We start from the raw sequence: 21,417 nt of genomic DNA, 5'->3' as shown, positions 1-21,417 counted from the left end.
GGAATGAATACGAAAACAAAGACCGTAGTAAGAAAAACAGAAATCAAACTTGCAGAAAGTGCAGACATAAATGAAAACCTAAATTGTACCATAACTTCTGCACAACATGCAACTTTTAACAAATGCAAACAGGGCCTACCTGAATGATCCTCTCGCCCAATGATCCAGTCACACAATGCCCGCACCGAGAGTGAAAGCACACAAGAGACCAGATCCGATAAGTTTTAATAATGTAGAACGAAACAACGTCACGACTGCTCATGTTTACTCGCTATGAAAAATGGCGTACAGTTGTAAGTGGATTAAACGTCGTACCAAAAACGAACTTGTCGGCTCGGTGTCAGTACATATTGTTTTGTGTTTCTCGTCTCGTTTCTCGGTGAAATAAATAAATAAATAAATGAATAAATAAATAAACAAATAAACAAATAAATAATAACAATAATGATGATGATGATGATGATGATAATAATAATAATAATAATAATAATAATAAAAGAAAATGCTTTCACGAATTGTGTACCTTATTTTATATCTTAAAACTTAAAACCAGTCTTTAAATTAATCAATGACGTACATCGAGTCGCTTTGTTTCAGAAACGAATTAATAATAAATCAAATATAATTATAATTAATAGCAATAAATATATATCTGAAGAAACATCAAGCTGACCTGCGTATTATATGAGTGTGCAAGTATTTGTTATCACATCGGGGCATTATTGTCCACAGCGGCGGGGAAAATTGAGATACGAAAACGTCTTATTATTTCACGTAGGAATGAAAATTCAGGGCGGTCGGGAGTTGGAAAACACAGACAGCCTAATGAGTCTGTGTTTATCCATCTTAAAACTGCGGCATGGTATCTCAGTGGGCCACCACTATAAAACCGGTATAAGTCAGGAACTGTACAAGCAGCCACACACACATGCATGTTCACAAGGGAGGTACATTTGTGCATGTAATCTTGAAAGCGACAAAAAAATGTCCATAATCATAAGAAGCCTCCGCTAAAAGAAGAGTCTTCTGTGCGACCCTGACTATATGATACCCGTGAAGATTCCGGGGTAGAATAGGTCTTCAGCAACCCATCCCGTAAAAGGCGACTATGCTTGTCGTAAGAGGCGACTCACGGATCGGGTGGTCAGGCTCGCTGACTTGGTTGATGCATGTCATCGGATCTCATTTGGTTGGATCGATGCTCATGATATCAATCACTGGATTGTCTTGTCCAGAGTCGACTAACCGCCGTCATATAGCTGGAATATTGCTGAATGTGGCGTTAAACAACACTAAATCAATCAATCAGACTATATCATAAGCATGTGTTTATGAAGTTTAAGTAGAAGTTATTCGGCGCCAACAATTATGCACGATTAAACTTTCGACGGAAATCTAGTATCTAAACTTTCTCGACCATGTCGCCACTGGGGGAATAACTGCAGTTTTAAGAGTCCGTAAATCATCAGTTGATGTTAATACCCGAATCTCATTGCTTGATCTTGAGGTTAAATCCATAAGACTCCACTGTGACCGTTAGGAGAGTTAAAACGATTGTTGGAGCAATATTTATCACTTATCACTCCTGTGATCACGGTAAACACGAGGCTCGGGTGTTTCTGCTCTTTATTTAATGCACTGGGCTGAATATTATTTTCAGGAAATATCTATATCTATCAGCTGATTATTCCTATCAGCATTGCAGTTCTAGTGAAAAGCAAATATCCCCAAAGCTTTGTTAATGCCTACCAATCATGTGAATTGCTTTTATCTTTTCAGCGCGTTCCTTTGAGTGCATTCTTTTTTGCCATTTAATGCATTCCTTTATGTGAATCCCTTTATGGCATCTCGTACATTCCTTTATGTGAATCCCTTTATGGCATCTCGTGCTTTCCTTTATGTGAATCCCTTTATGGCATCTCGTGCATTCCTTTAAGTGAAACCCTTTATAACATCTCGTGCATTCCTTTAAAAGAAATCCTTTGTGGCATCTCGTACATTCCTTTATGTGAATCCCCTTGTGGCATTTAATGCATTCCTTTATGTGAATCCCTTTATGGCATCTCGTACATTCCTTTATGTGAATCCCTTTATGGCATCTCGTGCATTCCTTTATGTGAATCCCTTTATGGCATCTCGTGCATTCCTTTAAGTGAAACCCTTTATGACATCTCTCGCATTTCTTTAAGTGAAACCCTTTGTGGCATCTCGTACATTCCTTTATGTGAATCCCCTTGTGGCATTTAATGCATTCCTTTATGTGAATCCCTTTATGACATCTCGTGCATTTCTTTATGTGAATCACTTTATGGCATCTCGTGCATTCCTTTATGTGAATCCCTTTATGGCATCTCGTACATTCCTGAATGTGAATCCCTTTATGGCATCTCTTACATTCCTTTGTGTGAATCCCTTTATGGCATCTCGTGCATCCCTTTATGTAATCTCTTTATGGCATCTCGAAATTATCTGTTTAAGTGAATAGACGTTGTTGTAGCAGAAAACAGTATCTCTCTGACACCCCTCCAAGCTTCTAGCCCTAAAACAAGAAGTGGGAATACACTACATGAGAGGTTCACCTACATCAAAGAATGCTTCATCGTCGTGTGATGTACCAAAGCAGACACAAACATAAGTCAGGTTCAAACGGCTCATGATGAAGCGTAATTATATCTAAGAGGGGTGGCTGAAAAGTTCTTAGCCGAACTACGATATATGCTTACAGGCTACATTTGAGTGAGTGAGTGAGTGAGTGAGTTTGGTTTAACGCCGCTTTGGTTTAACGCCGCTTTTAACAGTATTGCGTGTCCTCTCGTCCATAATGTTATGTTAAGATATTAAAACGGCTTCTTTTTTAAATAAATGCAAATGGGAAATGGGTATTTGTTAATTTGGCTGTTGAGTTTCACTATAGCTTTGGACAGTATTCCAGTTATAAGACGACATTTTTGTTTACTGTGGCAGGGAAGTCCGAAGTGATGCAAGTCGGAGGAGGTTACCAGAAAAATAAGAAATGTGATGTGTATAACAGCCACGTTAAACAAATAGGAATTCCATTCTGACGGAATTCTGTCACGTGTTACTGTAGGTCTTCCAACCTTTGAGTATCGCTCAATGTAATTTTTCACCTGAGTGAGTGAGTAAGTTGGGTTTAACGCCGCTTTAAAAGTATCCCAGTTATATCACGGCGTGTCAGCTTAATGTGGGAGGAAAGACCGAAGTGATGCAGGTCTCAGACGTTTACCACTACAGTGAAACTCACGAGCACAAACCTAGAAACATAATTGGGGCGAACCGGGATTCGAACCCACAATCATAGATTTCTGGCGTGCCCAAGGGACGCAACTCTGCACAACGAATCGCGGCGCCTTAGACCAGTGGGCCACGCGTGCCCCCGGGAGATTTAAAATATTATTTCATATTTGAACTAGGATGTGTCTTGGGTCCATCACTCTCAGCCAGATACAAAACAACAGTCAATTCAGTTGAAACACCTAACGTCGCCTCATCATAAGAAGGCAAATTCTGGTTCGTCAGCTGGCAAGGAAAGGTCTGGGTTCATTAATGGCCATGGTATTCTATGGACGTCGTGCTGCCGTTTCGTCCTCAAAGACAAAAAAGTCGACCCACACGCCTTGCAAACAGGACAACAAAGGGTGTCAATAGCGTGTCCCGCTAGTACTGTCCCGTGACCCTTCCTTGCACAATCTGGAGTGGGGTTCACTCGGTCATAGTGATGTCACCCACACCAAAACCGATCCACCGCCAAATTTGTCATGAGGTCACAGGGTGACACTGGCTTGACGTTCATTTCGACGTCGCCAGACACGAGCACGCTTATCAAGGAAGTGCAAAGTGTATCGGGACTCATTTGAAAACATGGCCTGGGACTGGCTAAGATTACCCCAGTTTTGATGTGTACACCATTGGCGTCTGTTGGCAATATGAAGACTTGTACAACACGTGGTCGTCGAGCCTGGTCATGAGCTGCAAGTAGACGATTTCTAATCGTCTGACTCGTAACTCGTACTCATGATCAACCACTGTGAAAGTTTGCAGCAGTTTGATTAACCGTTTGAGTTCGATTTCGTAGAGCCTGGTTTAGGATCAATCCATCCTGTCCTCTTGTCGTTGACCTGGGACGCCCTGTACGAGATCGATTGTTAACATTTTGGGTAGTCACTGACCGTGAAACATTGAACGTATTGGTCACTGCACGCTGTAAGTTTCCACCATGCTAATAGCCCGTAGACACGCCGTATCGCTTGTTCATGCACAAACAATGAATAAAATCACAACTGTATGATACGCAGAATCAATAAGACTGACAGAAATAATGGTCCCCGGAGATTAATTGACCTTCATGGAAGTTTCAAAATAAGGATTGACACCCGACGCACGTGCGTCGCTACTGCGCGAGGAACGTGCAAAATGTGGGATGTGATTCGTGTAATGTTTTACAGACGAAACGTTCTTGCAAAGGATATTTGTGGTCAACACTTATTTTGGTTCCAATAAAGGTATTTACAAATATTTCATGATCCCCTTTCTTTTTGAAGAGTTTCTTGTGTCGCCCGTCGTGATATTGCTGGAATATTGCTAAAAGCGGCGTAAAACCATACTCACTCACTCACTTTTTGAAGAGTGTATTTTCAGATGGCCTAAGACTGCAACACATATTCTGCAACAGTTTGCAATAATATTCCAACAAATATTCCAAATATTGCGTGTATTCATTTCATTTCGGGAGATTCACGTAGAAGTAGAATATGATCATCGGGACATTTAGATATCCGATATTATGCATCATTTTGAAAACGATTGCCGCAGTTGAATAGAATCACGAAATGAATTCACTCTTTCAATGTATCTCAATCAAGCAAGGAAATACACAGTGCAATTACATTTGTCATTGCTTGATATTTGCACAAATCAATATTTATGAGACTTTTTTCTGTGCTGATTCATACAAATAATACATCTGAATATTGGGAATCGGCATGGTGGAGTAGAGGTTAAAACATTCGAGGACCCTGGGTTCGATTCCCAGTTGGGTTTCGGCGGAAAATCTGAAGTGGTTATTCTCTTGCATCGACAATTTATATTTATATTTAATAAGTGCAGCACATTCTTTGTGACACTGCTGATATTGACAGAACAATACTCCACAATATTGCATCAACTCAGATAATCATATCCCTGTGTTAATATGGACACGTTTCAGTAACCGCTGACCTACTTTCAGTATCCGACAATGACATATACAGAACGGTGAGTGAGTTGGGTTTAACGCCGCTTTTAACAGTATTCCAGTTACATCACAGCGTGTCAGCTTAATGTTGGAGGAAAGCCCCAAGTGATGCAGGTCGTAGACGTTTACCACTTCGGTGAAACCCACGAGCACGGGTGTGGTGCTGACAAACCTAGAAACATAATCGGGGCGAACCGGGATTCGAACCCACAATCATAGGTTTCTCAGAGTGTATCAGAGGACAACGACCATGTACAGTTTAACCCCATTTATTGGCGTGCCTCATTATTGCGCGCATTCTGATTGGTTTTAGACAGCGTTAATACAGAGTTGCTTCCCTAAATATTTGAGTCTCGTCTGTTTGTTGTTTAACGCAGCACTCGGTCTGTAAATAATTGAATCTGGACCAGACAATCCAGTGATTGACATCATGAGCATCGATCTACGCAATTGGGATACGATTACATGCAACCACGTCAGCGAGCCTGACCACCTGATCCCGTTAGTCGACTCTTACGACAAGCACAGTTGCCTCTGACGGGCTCTAAGACCAGCACCCCCATACATTAAGTTGACCTGCTGAATATTGAACGGAATGTGTTTAAGTTAAAGCGGAGTTTAAACACAACTGGAGTTTAAACACAACTCCCTAACATACGTATTTTTAAACGAAACTATTTTGTTAGTTTTAGTGACAGTACCTCATGTTACACCTCATTCATTTGATAAGATTGGAAATATGAAATAAAAGTGAAGGAATTGTGTTATCCGCCGCTTCAGCAAGTCTCCGGCAATTGCACGGCAAAGGAGAGCAAGACACAGGCTTCAAGCATTGAACCAGGCCTTTGGCGTGAAGAACGAACGCTTTAACGTTCACTAAAGACGCTGAAGAAATTTTTATCCATGTTCATGTTATCTGCACAGTTATAAAGCGTGCTTTAAACCTCTCCCCGCGGATACTCATCATTACTTAGTTAGTATAAAGGTATTACCTGTATGCCCAGTACGTTTCCTGTTTACAGTCGACATGTATGTCGTACCTGACACCTGTTTACACCGAGTCGACATGCAAGTCGTACCTGACACCTGTTTACACCGAGTCGACATGCAACACGTACCTGACACCTGTTTACACTGAGTCGACATGCAACTCGTAGCTGACACCTGTTTACACCGAGTCGACATGCAAGTCGAATCTGACACCTTTTTACACTGACTCGACATGCAAGTCGTACCTGACACCTGTTTACAGAGTCGACATGCATCTCATACCTGACACCTGTTGACACTGAGACGACATGCAACTCAAGGAAAAAACGTGTTTACACTGAGTCGACATGCAAGTCGCACTCGCCACCTGTTTACCCTGAGTCGACATGCAACTCGAACCTGACACCTGTTTACACTGAGTCGACATGCAACACGTACCCGACACCTGTTTACACTGAGTGACATGCAACTCGTACCTGACATCTGTTTACACATTCAAGTCGAACCTGACACCTGTTTACACTGAGTCGACATGGAAGTCGAACCTGACACCTGTTTACACTGAGTGACATGCAACTCGTACCTGACACCTGTTTACACCGAGTCGACATGCAACACGTACCTGACACCTGTTTACACTGAGTCGACATGCAAGTCGAACCTGACACCTGTTTACACCGAGTCGACATGCAACACGTACCTGACACCTGTTTACACCGAGTCGACATGCAAGTCGTATCTGACACCTGTTTACACTGAGTCGACATGCATGTCGTACCTGACACCTGTTTACACTGAGTGACATGCAAGTCGTACCTCACACCTGTTTACACTGAGTCGACATGCAAATCGTACCTGACACCTGTTTACACTGAGGCGACATGCAAGTCTTACCTCACACCTGTTTACACTGAAGCGACATGCAACTTTTACTTGACACCTGAGTCGACATGCAAGTCGTACATGACACCTGTTTACACTGAGTCGACATGCAAATCGTACCTGACACCTGTTTATACTGAGTTGACATGCAAGTCGTACCTGACACCTGTTTACACTGAGTCGATATGCAAGTCGTACCTGACACCTGTTTACACTGAGTCGACATGCAACTCGTTCCTGAAACCTGTTTACACTGAGTCGACATGCAAGTCTTACCTCACGCCTGTTTACACTGAGTCGACATGGAAGTCGAAACTGACACCTGTTTACACTGAGTGACATGCAACACGTACCTGACACCTGTTTACACTGAGTCGACATGCAAGTCGTACCTGACACCTGTTTACACCGAGTCGACATGCAAGTCGAATCTGACACCTTTTTACACTGAGTCGACATGCAAGTCGTACCTGACACCTGTTTACAGAGTCGACATGCATCTCATACCTGACACCTGTTGACACTGAGACGACATGCAACTCAAGGAAAAAACGTGTTTACACTGAGTCGACATGCAAGTCGCACTCGTCACCTGTTTACCCTGAGTCGACATGCAACTCGAACCTGACACCTGTTTACACTGAGTCGACATGCAACACGTACCCGACACCTGTTTACACTGAGTGACATGCAACACGTACCCGACACCTGTTTACACATTCAAGTCGAACCTGACACCTGTTTACACTGAGTGACATGCAACTCGTACCTGACACCTGTTTACACTGAGTCGACATGCAAGTCGAACCTGACACCTGTTTACACTGAGTCGACATGCAACACGTACCTGACACCTGTTTACACCGAGTCGACATGCAAGTCGTACCTGACACCTGTTTACACCGAGTCGACATGCAACACGTACCTGACACCTGTTTACACCGAGTCGACATGCATGTCGTACCTGACACCTGTTTATACTGAGTTGACATGCAAGTCGTACCTCACACCTGTTTATACTGAGTCGACATGCATCTCATACCTGACACCTGTTTACACTGAGGCGACATGCAAGTCTTACCTCAAACCTGTTTACACTGAGGCGACATGCAACTTTTACCTGACACCTGAGTCGACATGCAAGTCGTACCTGACACCTGTTTACACTGAGTTGACATGCAAATCGTACCTGACACCTGTTTATACTGAGTTGACATGCAAGTCGTGCCTGACACCTGTTTACACTGAGTCGACATGGAAGTCGAACCTGACACCTATTTACACTGAGTGACATGCAACTCGTACCTGACACCTGTTTACACTGAGTCGACATGCAAGTCGTACCTGACACCTGTTTACACCGAGTCGACATGCAACACGTACCTGACACCTGTTTACACCGAGTCGACATGCAAGTCGTACCTGACACCTGTTTACACCGAGTCGACATGCAAGTCGAATCTGACACCTTTTTACACTGACTCGACATGCAAGTCGTACCTGACACCTGTTTACAGAGTCGACATGCATCTCATACCTGACACCTGTTGACACTGAGACGACATGCAACTCAAGGAAACAACGTGTTTACACTGAGTCGACATGCAAGTCGCACTCGCCACCTGTTTACCCTGAGTCGACATGCAACTCGAACCTGACACCTGTTTACACTGAGTCGACATGCAACACGTACCCGACACCTGTTTACACTGAGTGACATGCAACACGTACCCGACACCTGTTTACACATTCAAGTCGAACCTGACACCTGTTTACACTGAGTGGACATGGAAGTCGAACCTGACACCTGTTTACACTGAGTCGACATGCAACACGTACCTGACACCTGTTTACACCGAGTCGACATGCAAGTCGTAACTGCGTACCTGACACCTGTTTACACTGAGTCGACATGCAACACGTACCTGACACCTGTTTATACTGAGTCGACATGCATGTCGTACCTCACACCTGTTTATACTGAGTTGACATGCAAGTCGTACCTCACACCTGTTTACACAGAGTGACATGCAAGTCGTACCTCACACCTGTTTACACTGAGTCGACATGCAAATCGTACCTCACACCTGTTTACACTGAGTGACATGCAAGTCGTACCTCACACCTGTTTATACTGAGTCGACATGCAAATCGTACCTGACACCTGTTTACACTGAGGCGACATGCAAGTCTTACCTCACACCTGTTTACACTGAGGCGACATGCAACTTTTACCTGACACCTGAGTCGACATGCAAGTCGTACCTGACACCTGTTTACACCGAGTCGACATGCAAGTCGTACCTGACACCTGTTTACACTGAGTCGACATGCAACTCGTATCTGACACCTGAGTCGACATGCAAGTCGTACCTGACACCTGTTTACACTGAGTCGACATGCAACTCGTACCTGAAACCTGTTTACACTGAGGCGTCATGCAAGTCTTACCTCACACCTGTTTACACTGAGTCGACATGGAAGTCGAACCTGACACCTGTTTACACTGAGTGACATGGAACTCGTACCTGACACCTGTTTACACTGAGTCGACATGCAAGTCGTACCTGACACCTGTTTACACTGAGTCGACATGCAACACGTACCTGACACCTGTTTACACCGAGTCGACATGCAAGTCGTACCTGACACCTGTTTACAGAGTCGACATGCATCTCATACCTGACACCTGTTGACACTGAGACGACATGCAACTCAAGGAAAAAACGTGTTTACACTGAGTCGACATGCAAGTCGCACTCGCCACCTGTTTACACTGAGTCGACATGCAACTCAAACCTGACACCTGTTTACACTGAGTCGACATGCAACACGTACCCGACACCTGTTTACACTGATTGACATGCAACACGTACCCGACACCTGTTTACACATTCAAGTCGAACCTGACACCTGTTTACACTGAGTCGACATGGAAGTCGAACCTGACACCTGTTTACACTGAGGCGACATGCAAGTCGTACCTCACACCTGTTTACACTGAGACGACATGCGACTCAAGGAAGAAACGTGTTTACACTGAGTCAACATGCAAATCGTACCTGACACCTGTTTACACCGAGTCAACATGCAAATCGTACCTGACACCTGTTTACACTGAGTCGACATGCAACTTGTACCTGACACCTGTTTACACTGAGTCGACATGCAAGTCGTACCTGACACCTGTTTACACTGAGTCAACATGGAAGTCGAACCTGACACCTGTTTACACTGAGACGACATGCAACTCGTACCTGCCACCTGTTTACACTGAGTCGACATGCAAGTCGAAACTGACACCTGTTTACACTGAGTCGACATGCAGCACGTACCTGACACCTGTTTACACCGAGTCGACATGCAAGTCGTACCTGACACCACCTTACACCGAGTCGACATGCAAGTCGAATCTGACACCTTTTTACACTGAGTCGACATGCAAGTCGTACCTGACCCCTGTTTACAGAGTCGACATGCATCTCATAACTGACACCTGTTGACACTGAGTCGACATGGAACTCAAGGATAAAACGTGTTTACACTGAGTCGACATGCAAGTCGCACTCGCCACCTGTTTACCCTGAGTCGACATGCAACACGTACCTGACACCTGTTTACACCGAGTCGACATGCAAGTCGTACCTGACACCTGTTTACACTGAGTCGACATGCAACACGTACCTGACACCTGTTTATACTGAGTCGACATGCATGTCGTACCTCACACCTGTTTATACTGAGTTGACATGCAAGTCGTACCTCACACCTGTTTACACAGAGTGACATGCAAGTCGTACCTCACACCTGTTTACACTGAGTCGACATGCAAATCGTACCTCACACCTGTTTACACTGAGTGACATGCAAGTCGTACCTCACACCTGTTTATACTGAGTCGACATGCAAATCGTACCTGACACCTGTTTACACTGAGGCGACATGCAAGTCTTACCTCACACCTGTTTACACTGAGGCGACATGCAACTTTTACCTGACACCTGAGTCGACATGCAAGTCGTACCTGACACCTGTTTACACTGAGTCGACATGCAAGTCGTACCTGACACCTGTTTACACTGAGTCGACATGCAACTCGTATCTGACACCTGAGTCGACATGCAAGTCGTACCTGACACCTGTTTACACTGAGTCGACATGCAACTCGTACCTGACACCTGAGTCGACATGCAAGTCGTACCTCACACCTGTTTACACTGAGTCGACATGCAAGTCGTATCTGACACCTGTTTACACTGAGGCGACATGCAACACGTATCTGACACCTGAGTGGACATGCAAGTCGTACCTGACACCTGTTTACACTGAGTGACATGCAAATCGTAACTGACACCTGAGTCGACATGCAAGTCGTACCTGACACCTGTTTATACTGAGTCGACATGCAAGTCATACCTGAAACCTGTTTACACTGAGGCGACATGCAACTCGTACCTGACACCTGAGTCGACATGCAAGTCGGAACTGACACCTGTTTACACTGAGTTGACATGCAAGTCGTACCTGACACCTGTTTACACTGAGGCGACATGCAAGTCGTACCTGACACCTGTTTACACTGAGTCGACATGCAAGTCGAACCTGACACCTTTTTACACTGAGTCGACATGCAAGTCGTACCTGACACCTGTTTACAGAGTCGACATGCTTCTCATACCTGACACCTGTTTACACTGAGTCGACATGCAACTCAAGGAAAAAACGTGTTTACACTGAGTCGACATGCAACTCGAACCTGACACCTGTTTACACTGAGACGACATGCAAATCGTACCTGACACCTGTTTACACTGAGTGACATGCAAATTTTACCATGTCGATAACTGGCACCTGATACTTATGATATCCATAACCGTAAATTGATTATTGCGGACGATTTCTATCAGAAAATGGTGACCGTAGTTTGGTTTGGTAACGCCTCTGTGATCATGATTTCAGTTATACTGCTGCGTACAAGCTCTATGTGGGAAAAGCTCAAAGTGATGCAAGTCATAGGCCTTTGGCATTTTGGTGAAACCTATGGAATCCTGGAAGGAACACTGACACGTTGTCGCATTGTCGCCCTTACAAAAACAAGCAAAAAGTGTCAAAATTAACCAAAGTTCGACAACGCGACAATGCGACATTTTGCCCATTTGACGTATTTTTGCGTTGTCGCGCTTTGAATCATGCATCTTTTTTTATTTTACCAAAGGGCGACAATGGGACATTAAAAAGGAGTTAAAATGCCCGACAACGCGACAATGTCCCTTCTAGGATTCCATAGAAACAAATGAGCACGGGCAAGGTGCTGACAAGAAATATGTCCTAACCAGATTGAATTAAGATCACCGGATTCTGACACGAATAAGGGACGCAACTCTGCACAGGAAATTGCGGCGCCTTCGACCACTGGGGAAACTGTTTCCTCGAATGCACAATGGTACCATAATAAATTAAATATCAATCTTTTCGGACAATTGTGATACACGGCTCAACAATACAATTATATTAACGTCCGATAACTCAACCTGGCACAAATAAAAGAAATTGAAATTGTCATTGTAGTTGTTTTAATAATGATGGTACAAACATGAGGTGTTACATAGGTAATATAGTTCTGTCTAACATTACCTTAAGGTTTGTTTATGAGTAATAGGGGCGGTCGGGTAGCCTAGTGGTTAAAGCGTTCGCTCGTCACGCCGAAGACCCAGGTTCGATTCCCGACATGGGTACAATGTGTGAAGCCCATTTCTGGTGTCCCCCGCCGTGATATTGCTGGAATATTGCTAAAAGCGGCGTAAAACCAAACTCACTCACTCACTAATGAGTAACAGTTGTTTTAATCCGGCTTGTCTCTGGCTTCAGGTCATTATTTCCCTGTTCATTAATGAGAGACCCGCAGACTTGATCCGATCAACGCTCCCCGTCCAAGTTAACATACAGACACCACCAGGAAGTCGGTGAAGCTACGCGTGTAGCAACGGCAAGACAATTTAAGGCTGGATTTTACGATATTTCGTTGGATATTTTTGGGGAAAATAGTGGAATAACATTTTTGTTTACTGGGTACCCTGAACTATTTTTGTTTGACTTCTCCTCAGAGTAATTTTTATGCCTTTAAGAAGAGTCAGAAAAATATATAAAAATAACCGGTATCAAAGTGATATGTACTAAGCTATGGAATCCTAGAGGGGACATTGTCGCGTTGTCGCATTGTCGCCCTGACAAAAACAAGCAAAAGGTGACCAAAATAACCAAAGCGCGTCAATGCGACAACGCGACAATGACCCTTCTGGGATCCCATACGCAGCCAACACCGATCGGAGAACCACACATGATGAAGAAATTCTCAACCAGTTTGACATGTTTGTCAGGCAATGGATAATTGCATCTGTTGTTTTTTTCCAACACAGGAAAAACACTTCTGAGTGTTACCAACACTTGAACATGGGACGGCAGCTTGGGCACATGAGGCTTGGGTCGGTTGAGCTGACCCGATCAAATTTCTGGAGGATGGAGTAAGTGAGTTGGGTTTAAAGCCGCTCTTAAATTATTCCAGTTATATCGCGGCGTGTCAGCTTAATGTGGGAGGAAAGCCCGAAGTGATGCAGGTCTCAGACGTTTACCACTTCGGTGAAACCCACGAGCACGGGTATGGTGCTTACAAACCTAGAAACATCATCGGGGCGAACCGGGATTCGAACCCACAGTCATAGGTTTCTGGCGTGCCCAAGGGAGGCAACTCTGCACAGCGAATCGCGGCGCCTTAGACGACTGGGCCACCCGTGCCCCCCTGGAGGATGGAATGCCGAGGGTTGCCTGGCAATCTGTTCTGTGTCACTTGAGTAATATCCCTTAATATGCGCTCTCTTATTGGCCGGCTCCGTGGTCTAGAGGTAGAGCGTCCGCCCGGAGAGCGGAAGGTCCGGGGTTCGATCCCCAGCCGCGTCATACCAAAAGACGTTAAAAGATGGTACTTGTTACCCTGTCTGGCGCTCGGCATTAAGGGGCTAAAACAAGGACTGGTCGCTTCGAAGTCAGTATATTGTGTCTGAGTGGGGTATCCATGTTATACTGCGGCATGGTATCTCAGTTAGCTAGCACTATAAATCGGCATCAGTCCGGACTAGTACAAGCAGCCACACACACACACGTGATTGTCGCTACATAAGTGTAATAATCTTGGACGCGACGTTAAACCCCTTTCACCTCACCTCACCTCACCAAGTACCCCCGACCTATGGTAGGTTGTTTACGGTAAATTTGAAGTCTTTGTGACATATCGGCTGTAGTGCTAAGAGGCTTTCCTGTAACGGGAGCCATGAACCCCGAAATATATAATGATATGTCCCTTAAACAAAGTAAAATAAGAACACCATCACCGTACAGAGTTGCGTCCCTTACTCGCACCAGGATGCGATGGTTGTTGGGTCGAAATACAAGGTTCACCCCGATTATGATACTCGGTCAATCAGTACCACACCCGTGAACGTCAGTTTCACCAAAGTGCTACACGTTTAACAACTGCGTCATTTCTAGCTTTTCATCAACGGCACGTGCCCACCGTAATGTACACATGTGACTGAAATATCGTTCAAAACCCAACTCACTGAGTAGGAATCTTCACTACCACCGCTATCAACAGAACATTTAAGCTGTGTATACGTTCAAAAACCAATATCTAAAAAACAAAAACGTCCTCAATGAGAGAGTGAGTGAGTGAGTATGGTTTTACGCCGCTTTTAGCAATATTCCAGCAATATCACGGCCTGGGGACACCAGAAATGGGCTTCACATATTGTACCCATGTCGGGAATCGAACCCGGGTCTTCGGCGTGACGAGCGAACGCTTTAACCACTAGGCTACCCGACCGCCCCTATTACTCATAAACAAACCTTAAGGTAATGTTAGACAGAACTATATTACCTATGTAACACCTCATGTTTGTACCATCATTATTAAAACAACTACAATGACAATTTCAATTTCTTTTATTTGTGCCAGGTTGAGTTATCGGACAAATTTTTTGTCTCCTTATTGACCAAACTGGGCATTGCATGGTCAGAAAGGTTATTTATTAGTGCCAGTTATGGATTGTTTGAGGTCTTACAAAAATGGCCGTGTGTACTTTCACCGAAACGATTGATGTTCAGCTCATCGACCACTAGTTAGCCTTGCTTCGGGTACACATAATTTCACGCAATTTACACATAAACATTAATCGCTCAGGTTTATATTGATATATATTTATACTGATATCACATCAATCCGAACGTTACCCGCAACACCACCTCCCCAAGCCCCTTGTGTAATCGTCCGTATTGATGACACTTGGACCCAGAGTTATGCCCCAAACACGCCAGTGCTTGTAATTATGAGTAACGATCAACGCAGTCTGGGACAAGGACACGCAAACTGGCCATCCGATCCCTTTAGTCGCCTCGGACGACACTGGATGGTGGAGGCCTTTTCTCGAAGCTGTATTATCGCTTAGATTAGCGTAAAGGTGTCGTAGCGAAAACCAATATTAGCTAAGCTCATTCTCGAAGCTGCCTTAGCTTTAACCTATTTTAAGTTTATGACAAAAATCTAACCTGGATTTCCACTGGGCTTTTATTGAGATATAATCTGCATTTATGAAGCTTATGTACGACGGAACCGAAATGGTGTCTCTCTCTTATATCATATCGGAACGATCTGGAATATATCGTTGTTCACGCATTGAGTGAGTGAGTGAGTGCGTGAGTGAGTGAGTGAGTATGGTTTTACGCCGCTTTTAGCAATATTCCAGCAATATCACGGCCGGGGACACAAGAAATGGACCTTCACACATTGTACCCATGTCGGGAATCGAACCCGGGTCTTCGGCGTGACGAGCGAACGCTTTAACCACTAGGCTACCCGACTGCCCCTTTCACGCATTGAACTCACGGTTACTCTCGGCACGATATCATAACGGTAATGACTATGTCTTATAACACCAAGCACTCTCCTCGCTGTCAAATTCGTTTTTGTATATTGACGAAGTGAATGGATGTTGTTTACCGCCGCAGTCAGTTATGTTTCATTCTAAGGGATTGACTAGAAGCTCTATATCAATGAAGACAGGATACACGTGGAAGCTGTTTATCAATGATGACGGGATTGGCAGTAGACTAACCTTTAGTCTCAGAAATCTTATATTACACAATATCCTTCTTGACTCTGGAATAGAGCTAGCTTGAACTGGCTAGACTTGCTTTTGTATGTATTTCTAGATTATATTTTTTCATGAAATTAATATATCCCACGGTCATGGTGCAGGACTAGATTGACAGGGGAGCTGTAGCATCCATGGAGGCGGGATTGTCGTCGACGTTGTGTAGATGTGATGTCATTTGTCGTTAATGTTTCACTGGGGCTTTGCGGTGAAGTTAGAATAGTACCGTTATTAAGCATGTGACGGGATGTTAATTGTATGCCAGTAATGTCTTAACTGAAACCAGTTTCTAAATATAACTGATTTAAAGACTTTTGTGTATGTTTGAGGGAAAAGAAATGACAAAATAGAGGCAATATCCATTAGGTTTAATCATGATTGAGGCACAGTGACTGATAATGATTGACAATGATTGATCACGCATCAATGAGTCCTTAACTAGATACAGATTCTGTTCATGGCAATCTTTACCAACAGCCTATGAGTGGGTTTCAAAAACGGAAACCAAATCTCACACAGAGCCCTTTTACCTCTTGCTCCGTGGACAGAATTAATCCATTCGTCTATTTTGAAAAATGAAAAAAATAATAATAATTATAACATTCTTCACATATCGTTAACATTGTTCACATACACACAGATAATAAATACAGGTCAATTATATACACTTTATATACGAAATGCATATGCTTGAGAATACAGACATGCATTAGACGTGTCTACAAATTATGCTATAAAACTGTTTGCATTTCAGATACATATATACGTCGATCTGTTCTCTAGATTTAATACATGTAATAGAACGAGGTTTTCTAGATTCTAAATGCTGCCACTGCTGCCGTATTTCATTACAATGACCTAACTTCCAGCGAAAGTGATCAGTCTGGCACTTACGGTAACTACTTCTCAAAACTAAACACACGAAAGCACATCCTAGTTCAAATATCAAATAATATTTTAAATCTCCCGGAGGCACGGGTGGCCCAGTCGTCTAAGGCGCCGCGATTCGCTGTGCAGAGTTGCGTCCCTTGGGCACGCCAGAAACCTATGATTGTGGGTTCGAATCCCGATTCGCCCCGATTATGTTTCTAGGTTTGTCAGCGCCATACCCGTGCTCGTGGGTTTCACCGAAGTGGTAAATGTCTAAGACCTGCATCACTTCGGGCTTTCCTCCCACATTAAGCTGACACGCCGCGATATAACTGGAATACTGTTAAAAGCGGCGTTAAACCCAACTCACACACTTAAATCTCCCATGCGCAGTGTACGATTTTTATCCCCTACTTATCTCTCATAATCTACGTAGGGTAAAGAGGTGGGAAATAAGAGATAAGATACGATACGAATATTAGTAACACAAGGGCGTTTCAGTTAGGACAGTTTTCCCAGTTTATAATGTCACAACTGGTTCCCTTTGTGGTCTGACAAGGTTGATATTGAAATGAGGTTCACGGTTAAACTATAGTCAGGGTCCCACCATTCGATAGATATTCTTTGTGGGGTTGGGGATGAGGGTAGGGTGGAGGCTGTTATTTATCTAAAACATTAAAGTGTCCCCGAAAATTTTGGAAACACATTAATTGTTTCAGTATGTCGACAAAAACAAAATGCCTGCCACAAAAATTGTTTTCTTAAAATTAAATCATGCTCGTAGTTCTAAATAGAATAACATCTGGTTTTGCAGCTGTAGTTGAAAATATATTTAAACTCGATACAGAGCCCCCCCCCCCCCCCCCCATCACACACACACACACTCCCTTCCCCACCCCACCCCACGAATATCATATGGTTGGAACCTAAGGTACCCCCACCCCATTCTGGAGACATTGGTGTTGCCATTTTGGCATTATGAACAGGGGATACAGTAAATTTATTGTACAGGTTGTAGCTCTCAGAACAAAACAGCAACGATAAATAAAACACATATTAAAAAGCAATTATACACTATGTGTGTGTCTCAATATTCATCATGTCTATATTCCTGATTCCACCACCCAGTTCAACACGTACGTTCTTGACACACATGCTTTACTTTACTATAATATCCAACGCACTTCACTATGTAAACCCATTCTTGCTTTTCCGGTGAACACTTGACTTGCCTTTGCATGTGTTTGTGACGTTTGAAATGCCACCGATGGGACAGGATATGCTTACCTTTTCGCAAACACCTTGTGTGACTCAGAGATATATTATGATAGTGGAAATGGTTTGGCTGTTTTCATTTTAATTTGACGGTGCTGCCAACTATTCAAAAGCAAATTAAAACCAATTAAACTCGCACGTACAATATACGCTACTGACAGAATGCGGTCTATAGCGTGTCTCTGTCCTGAAAGACTCCCAGTCAGCACTGTACTATGTTGTCATACATTCGCCACGCGGAGGGAAGCTGGGACAATCAGCGTGCTCTCAAAATTATATCGCAATCAGTGGCGCTCGTCAACGATGAGTCTCTCTTCATGAGATCACCGATTGAAATACTTCTCAAAGGAAGCCAAAGGCATGACGGCAAACTGTAGTAATCTGACAAATCGGTCTTCTTTGATTTCCTTTGAGTAGCATATAAAACGCACTCTCACAAATTGATATGCATTAATATGGATTTTATGTAATACAATATGGCAGTAATCTCGATAACTGCTAACCTTTGAGCCCAGCCCAGTGTGTATCAAATGACGTTTTAGAGCGCGTTGTTATGGACAGGGTAAAATACAAATACAGTTGCGCCCCTTAGAGGTGCCAGGATCCACTGGGCCAGATTCTCCCTGATTAGAATCCCTGGTTAGCATCATACCACTCGCGGTAAACATCTTAGACCTGCATCACTTCAGCATTTTTCCGACATCAAGTTGACACGTCATGATATAATTGAAATACTGAGACAGCAATAAGCAGATCAAAGCAGCGTTTAACAAAACTCACTCACTCACTCACTCACTCAAGCAGTAAATGCAACATTCATTCAGGTTACGTATTATTTCAGAAGCATAATAAGTTATACAACAGTTCAATTAGAATAATAATGTCAATGAGGATATTGCCCAGTTTGCAAGGATACCTTATCAAAGTAACAATCTGTCTGATGAACAAACAAATCATTTCAAAGTTTAGCTCCAAGTGGCGACGAATACCGTGCGTATGAGTTCAAATAACCATGCGGCAACATGTTTGATGTATCAAACGGTTATACAGTAAACTACGGTTATAACGAACTCAAATGGACTACTAATTTTAGTTCGTTATAACGGTAATTCGTTATAAGCACATATACAGTATAACCACACCAAATAGTCGGGACTAAAAAGTTAGTTCGTTATATCCGTTAGTTCGTTATAAGCGTGTTCGTTACAACCGTAGTTTACTGTACTACTCTAAGAGCCAGTTTGTGGTATCCGTTGACCTGTACTGTGACCTGTGAAGTTGATTATCACGCCCACGTGACTGATAATGGTTCGTTATACCAGACTTCGTAATATCAGTAGTAATGATGTTAGTAACTTCCCTCACACCCTTCAACCAGTCGTGCCAGCTAACAATGTTCATGTAGCATGGAAAAATACATAAGAGAGCGCACCAGTCTCCAATCAAACATATCCCCAACTTTCGGTCTCGTTGTCATGGTTTCTCTTGTTTGACAGTGTAAACAACTAGGATCACCGATTAACATGCTTAATCTTGAGAAAAAAACACAGAAACAACAATACCTTTATTTGGTACAGAAGGTTTATGGGTACTGCAATTGGACTTGGTATGCGGTTCCGTGCATGTTTTTGGTTACGTTCTGGTGTGTGGTTACGTGCTGGTATGTGGTTACGTGCTGGTATGTGGTTACGTGCTGGTATGCGGTTCCGTGCATGTTTTTGGTTACGTTCTGGTGTGTGGTTACGTGCTGGTATGTGGTTACGTGCTGGTATGTGGTTACGTGCTGGTATGTGGTTACGTGCTGGTATGTGGTAACGTGCTGGTATGTGGTTACGTCATGGTATGCAGCCACGTCCACGTATGAGGTTAAGTCCTGGTATGTGGCTATGTCCTCTTGTGAGGTTACGTCCTGGTATGTGGGTACGTCCTGGTATGTGGTTACGTCCTGGTATGCGGCCACGTCGTGGTATGTGGTTACGTCATGATATGTGGCCACGTCCTGATATAAGGTTACGTCCTGGTATGTGGTTACGTCCTGGTATGTGGTTACGTCCTGGTGGGGTTACGTCATGGTATGTGGTTACGTCCTGGTGTGGTTACGTCCTGGTATGTGGTTACGTCCTGGTATGTGGTTACGTCCTGGTATGTGGTTACGTCCTGGTATACGGCCACGTCCTGGTATGTGGTTACGTCATGATATGTGGTTACGTCCTGGTATGAGGTTACGTCTTGGTATGTGGCCACGTCCTGGTATGTGGTTACGTCGTGGTATGCGGCCACGTCCTGGTATGTGGGTACGTAATGGTATGTGGGTACGTCACGGATATGGACTACCTCCTTGGTTGTAACCACGTCAATAGTTTGCTCGCTCATAGTACTGAAAGTAAAGCTGTCTCCAATTTGAGGCTGTGGTGGACGAATCAAGTTAAATCTCTCTGGAGCTGTACATATGGCTGGCAGTACATCCCAACGAGTTTACTCTGATCCTCCGTACGCATCACAACGAGATGACGGTCAACCTTATTGTTGCTGTTGCTGCAGCCACCTGCAACGTTCAGATAGCCAAGGATAAGAAATCTGAACTGATGAGACAGCACTATACATAGTCAATCAAGCATGAAATGCGTATTTTGCTTCATACTACATATCTATATCAACGTGCATACGGGTTTGACATATATAAAACTATTCTGAGCAAACAGACATACTTACATGTACGGAAGCCTTTTAGAGCCATTTGTTGTTTTTTTGTGTTTTTCTTGAAATTTCAAGATACTTAGTTGAAATTTCAAGATACTGACTTGAAATTCCAAGATACATAAATTGAAATTTCAAGATTTCAAGATGTTATGTTGAAATTTCAAGATACATACTAAGTTGAAATTACAAAATATTAATAAGTTGAAATTTCAAGTTATTATCTTGAAATTTCAACTCAGTATGTAA

At 43.5% G+C, this 21,417-nt stretch overlaps 1 protein-coding gene across 1 annotated transcript in view; it reads right to left on the bottom strand.

Moving 5' to 3' along the window:
* Nucleotides 1–18,198: 18,198 nt before the first annotated feature.
* The window catches only part of LOC139471716 (neuroglobin-like), a 46,959-nt gene continuing 43,740 nt past the window's right edge, over nt 18,199–21,417 (bottom strand). Inside the window, exon 4 of the transcript XR_011653861.1 lies at nt 18,199–21,016. The gene's annotated coding sequence lies outside the window, so the exon portion shown is untranslated. The remainder of the gene's footprint in view (nt 21,017–21,417) is intronic.

The sequence above is a fragment of the Haliotis cracherodii genome, unplaced genomic scaffold, assembly GCF_022045235.1.
Source record: "Haliotis cracherodii isolate W230 unplaced genomic scaffold, xgHalCrac1.p SCAF_23, whole genome shotgun sequence".
In the NCBI taxonomy this organism is placed as follows: Eukaryota; Metazoa; Mollusca; class Gastropoda; order Lepetellida; family Haliotidae; genus Haliotis; species Haliotis cracherodii.
The sequence above is the reverse complement of the archived record's forward strand: the minus strand, read 5'-3'. Positions and strand labels throughout refer to the sequence as shown.